The sequence below is a fragment of the Gekko japonicus genome, unplaced genomic scaffold (genome assembly GCF_001447785.1).
Source record: "Gekko japonicus isolate JY-2015 unplaced genomic scaffold, Gekko_japonicus_V1.1 scaffold1057, whole genome shotgun sequence".
NCBI classification, from domain to species: domain Eukaryota; kingdom Metazoa; phylum Chordata; class Lepidosauria; order Squamata; family Gekkonidae; genus Gekko; species Gekko japonicus.
The window spans coordinates 309,933-315,932 of record NW_015175390.1 but is presented as its reverse complement, the minus strand read 5'-3'; positions in this window follow the sequence as shown (position 1 = coordinate 315,932).

The following is a 6,000-nucleotide window of genomic DNA, read 5'->3' as shown; positions in this document are numbered from 1 at the left end:
CCCCCCCCAATGCTGCCCTCTCCAGAATCCACCCCCCAAAACTCCAGATATTTCCCTCCTTGGAGCTGGCAACCCTACTTTCCCCTCAGTGCCTGATGGTAGGCAACTTAGTTTGGTCCAGTCACCTACTTTGGCCTTTGGGAGAAAACATATTGGGGCCAATCCTGATAGGGTTGCCAACTCCCGATGGGAAATTCCTGGAGATTTGAGGGATGGAGCCTGAAGAGGGTGAGGTTTGAGGAGGGGTGGGACCTCAGACAGGTACAATGCCATAGACTCCACCCTCCAAACCACTCAGTCCCTCATGGGGAACCATTGTTGCCAATCTCCAGGTGAGGGCTGGAGACCACTCAAAATTACAATTGCTCTGCAGCAGGGAGGGCGGAAGTCAGCTGAAGTCAAAGGGGCAGATAATGGTAGGTTGATGGTTAGCTGCGAAGGAGATGGGGTTGCCAACTCCAGGCTGGCAAATTCCTGGGGATTTGAGGGGTGGAGCCTGGAGAGGGTGGGGTTTGCGGAGGGGTGGGACATCAGACAGGTAGAATGTCATAGACTCCACCCTCCAAACCAGCCATTTCATCCTGGGTAACAATTGTTGCCAATTTCCAGGTGAGGGCTACAAATCACTCAAAATTACAACTGCTCTTCAGGTAGCAGAGATCAGTTCCTCTGGAGAAAACAGTGGACTCTGCCATTATACCCTGCTGAGGTCACCACAGCAAAATGACACTGTTTGCCCAAAGCCAGAGCACTCCCCCAGAGCCTCTTTCTAGATCCCATTGTATTTATTTCCACAACGGGCTTTACTGCTAGTTGTTAATAAAGGATTAAAAAGAAACTTCCACTCAATTAGAAAAATAAAGATGCAGGTATTTGTGTCCATTTAAACAGATCCATTGAATGTGCTTTTAAGATACCTTTTTTAAAAATCCTCAAAATGTTTAACTACTGTTTAAGATCACTGTTTAGTGATGAGGTAGGGGGTTGGTAGCTTGTCAGTTAACTGTTGTAATGTTTTTCCTTCCTAGAGTTTACTAGTATGAAGTATTTTCTCTTGGATATTCTGACATAATGTGGTGCAGCTTGTCTGACTATGCAATAAACAAACATGCTGCTTTCCAGTGATATAGGATGTATATTAACATAAAAACCAGTCTTCTTTGTTCAATTACTATATTTGTTCTGCTCAGTATTACACAGGTTTTTTAATCAAGAAGCTGAGTTGCTGTGGCTTGTAAATAAGTAAGTGGCTTGTAAGTAAGAAGTGATATTGGAGACCTTTCGGTTTTTCTCAACAATTCCAATGGAAAGGGGGAAATTAACTGCTATTTACATCAGACTCCCATTAGCTTACACTGGACTCCTTTGGCATGATTAGGTGATGAATCGTCCTTTAAGAAGTTTTACAAAACAGTTAATCCTGATTGACCATTAAGAGTGTCCAGCTTCCAAAAAGAACAGGGCTCCTTTGACATTATTAGTAACATCCAAACAGAGTGCAGCTCTTTTAAGATATTTGTACCTGCCAAAGTGTTCTCTTCTGCATTGGTTTTAAAGGTGCAGAAAGCTCATCCTCCTTAACCCAAATACATTGTTCTAATCAAATAGTATTCTTCCTCCTTTCATGTTTCAGTAGGATGGAGTTGACCTTTCAACAAATGGTCAAAGGGAAGCAGCAGTAATTCCATGCCTGTCAAATGAGAAGCTCTAATGTGTTTAGGGTAATTAGCCTGAACACACATCATAATATCAAATGTGTTTTCATCATTAGGCAGCAGCCAGCCAAATCTAGTGTGTGAAGACAACTACCAAGTTAAAAGCTCTACTTATATTTTCTTGCACTTATCTGAAATGTGATTTGTCATTGTTGCATAATGTACAGTACTGGCCATTCTTGCCAACAAGCCACCTTTCAGTTGGCTATGCTCTGTTCCCTCTTCTCTACCAGCTGTAACAAGCAAGAAAAGGAGTTAAAGACAAAGGTTGATAGCAACCAGAAAGAGGGCAGGATCAAACATAATCCTGCATCATCTCATCATTTCCTCTAGGAACAATAGCAGCCGGCTTCTGAAAGAAATCAGCTTCTCTCTTTATCTAGCCCTTGGACTATTAATCAGGACCTCTCAGTAATTAATCAAGAGTACTTTAGCACAAAGGATCTGTCCTGCTTGGCTCTCAAAGCTTACAAAGAATGGTTGTAATTTCGAGCTTCAGATTCTAGCTCCATGAGATATCCAAGATCATTTTCAATACAGTAGCAACTTTCCTTCTAGTCCTTTTTTGGAATATTTCCAGGACCCTAGAAACAACTTCCTCCTCACCTTAAGCCAATCACAGAACTGTTAGCTCACCAGGTTGCCTCCCACATTCCCACCAAAAAAGGGCAGGGAGAGAACTCAAGTCTTTAGCCCTACAGCTAGAATCTTTTCTCTCATTGAAGTTCCTGATAAGTCCTTCTGGCTTCAGCCTACTCTATGGCTTTATAGATTTTCCAGTTCCAGATTATTATCATGTTCTCTGCCACTTTCAAACCACAGCAAGGCTTGGCTTCTCTTGTTTTTCCTTTGGATTTATCCTCTGTTTTTGACTGTCCAGAAATTTGGGAACTCTGCTCAGGGCTCAGAACAATGCATGGAACCTGCAGTGATAGGTAGCTATCACTTCTGCTTTACCCTTTTCAGTGTTCCACTTTGATCTCTTGCTTTCCTTTTCTTGGGTGATACACATTGTGGAGATTTGGAATATTTGTATCTTCATGTGGGCATTTTAATGGCAAGTGTTACAACTATATCCTTTGTGACTGCTTGGGTGTCCTAATTATTCCCCTAGAGCAAAATGTAGGCCTGGCGTGCGTGACTGAGACCTGGGTGCAGGATGGAGAGACTGTAACTCTCTCCCAGCTTGCCCCACCCGGGTTCTTGGTCCTGCACCAATCTCAGACCAGGGGGCAGGGGGGAGGAGTGGCTATTTTCATTCAGGAGGCTTACTCCTACAGGACGCTCCCACCATTGGAGATAGAGGGCATTGAGTGTACTGGTCTGGTGTGGGAGCCCGGGGAGAGTTTGGCGATTTGTCTGGTGTACCGACTGCCTAACGCATCAGCCAATAGCCTACTGTCCCTGATGTAGGCTATATCAGGCTGGGTGCTGGAACACCCTAGGCTATTAGTCCTGGGCGATTTCAACATCCATGCCGATGACGTGACCTCCACCCAGGCAATGAATCTGGTGTTGTCCATGGTAGTGCTAGGACTCTCTCAGCTTGTAACGGCTCCCACTCGCCAGTCCGGACACACGCTCGATCTAATCTTCATGGTGGGGTAACAGTGGACCGGATTACAGCCTCGGAAGTACCATGGTTGGACAACCATGCCCTGAAGGCCCGTCTGAATGTTCCACCCCGACCCTGTTTAGGTGATGAGCATATTTTAGCTCACCCGCAGAGCCAAATGGACCCAGTAGGGTTTCAGATGGCTCTGCGGGATCCGATGCCCCCTCACGGCTCGTGGGATGAGCTTGTGGAGGACTGGCATAGTCGGCTCTCCGCAGCCATCAATGAGATCGCTCCCTGGTGCCCTCTGCGCCCTCGCTCTAGGCTTGCTCCCTGGTTTACCCAGGAGTTGCGGCTTATGAAGTGAGAGCTGAGACGGCTAGAGAGCCGGTGGCACCGTGCTCGAGACGAAGCTACAAGAGCATCTTATAGGATGTTTATGAGATCCTATGAGATGGCAGTCAAAGCTGCTAAGAGAGAGTTCTATGTGGCCATGATTGCATCTGTGAGCTCACGCCCAGCCCAATTGTTTAGAATGATTCAGTTTCTAACAGCTCTACCATAGGGCAGACCAAACGCTAGGGAATTGGATATTGGCTGTGAGGCATTTGCGAGCTATTTCGCAGATAAAGTCTTGCTGCTCCGTCGCGACCTCCCCTCCACAGTTGAAACAGTGAGCGAACTCGAGGCCCCTTGCACATCTTCGGGTCCGACTTTGGATCATTTCGGGCTGCTCAGCCTGGAGGAAGTTGACATATTGCTTGCAACTGTGCGCCCAACTACATGCAGCCTTGATCTGTGCCCTTCCTGGTTTATTAGAGCTGGCCATGAAGGGTTCCGAGGTGCCCTAAGGGAAATTATTAATAAGTCCCTCTCTGAGGGGTGGTTCCTGGGGGCACCCAAGGAAGCGATGGTCCGCCCCCTTCTGAAAAAACCATCTCTGGATCCAGCCGAATTGGCCAATTATCAGCCAGTTTCTAATTTGCCCTATTTGGGCAAATTAATTGAGAGAGCGGTGGCATTACAGTTGCAGGGCTTTATGGATGACACTTCCATACTAGACCCCTTCCAGTCTGGCTTTTGCCCGGGACACGGGATGGAGACGGCATTGGTCGCTCTTACTGACAACCTCTGGAGGCATCTGGATCAGGGTGGTTCAGTAGCACTGTTGTTGGACCTGTCGGCTGCATTCGAAATGGTCAACCATCAGTTGCTGACCCATTGCCTCGCTAAAGTGAGGATTCAGGGGCTTGCCTTGCAATGGCTTGCTTCCTTTCTCCAAAGTCAGGGACAAAGGGTGGTGCTAGGGGAACAGCAGTCCAGGAGACACCCACTTGAGTGTGGAGTGCCTCAAGGGGCAGTGCTTTCCCCGATGCTGTTAAACATCTACATGTGTCCCCTTGCCCAGATTGCCCGTAGGTATGGGCTGGGGTGTCACCAGTATGCTGATGACACCTAGCTCTATCTGATGTTGGGCGGCCAGTCAAACTCCAGACTGGAAGATCTGGATCGGGCATTACAGGCCATGGCTGGTTGACTTAGACTGAGCCGGCTGAAGCTGAACCCGGCAAAGATGGAGGTCCTGCACCCAAGTCAGGGTGGTCTGGGGTCGGGGATCCTACTCCCGACCTTTGGTGGGGCACCATTAGTGCCAGCGCCAGTGGTTAGGAGTTTGGGTTGCTCCTGGATACCTCCTTAACAATGGAGGCCCAGGTAGCAGCCACTGTCAATTCAGCCTTTTACCATCTTCGACTAATTCGGCAGTTTGCTCCCTTCCTCAACCGCTATGTTATGGCTACAGTGATCCATGTGATGGTCACCTCGAGAATAGACTACTGTAATGCTCTCTACATGGGGCTGCCCTTGTCGCAAATCCGGAAGCTGCAGGTAGTGCAGAATGCTGTGGATAGGCTTTTGATGGGCCTTCTTAGATGGGAGCACATCCCACCTATGCTGAAGGCACTGCACTGGTTGCCAATATCATACCGAGTTCACTTCACATGCTGGTACTGACCTTTAAAGCCCTATATGGCCAGGGTCCAACATACCTGAGGGACCGCCTTTCCCCATATATACCCCAGAGAGCACTACGGTCAGGGTCACAACATTGGTTGACCATACCAGGCTCTAAGGATGCCAGGCTGGCTGTCACCAGGGCCAGGGCCTTTTCAGTAGCGGCTCCATGCTGGTGGAATGAACTGCCAGAGGAGATCAGGACCCTGCGGGATCACAGGGCCTGCAAGACAGAGCTCTTCCATCAGGCTTTCAATTAGGAGCTGCCCACCACTACCACCAACACCGGTTTGGAGATTAGTTATATCATCGTGTGAGCCCAGAAGTTTTACTGAGCTGGAAATCATGTGTGTTACATCATTAATACGCCATCCTATCAACAAAGAATGGCTACTACTGTTTAGCACTTTGATTATTTTAAATGTTTAAAATGCTTAAAATGTTTTAACTGGTTTTATATGGATTTATGGTACTTTGTACCAATGAATATGAGCCGCCCTGAGCCTGTCTGCGGGGGGGGGGGGGGGGATAAATGTATAAAAATGTAAATAAATAAATAAATACGTAGTAAATATATCACATCTGATTTCACTGTATTCCAGTGCTTTTTCCAAGCTTGCACTGAGAGCCTATCACTTTGTTACTGATACCTTTTCTTATTTGTGCATGTCATTGCCCTGAATAGGCACATTCTCACTGCTGGGTATCAAGATCAAT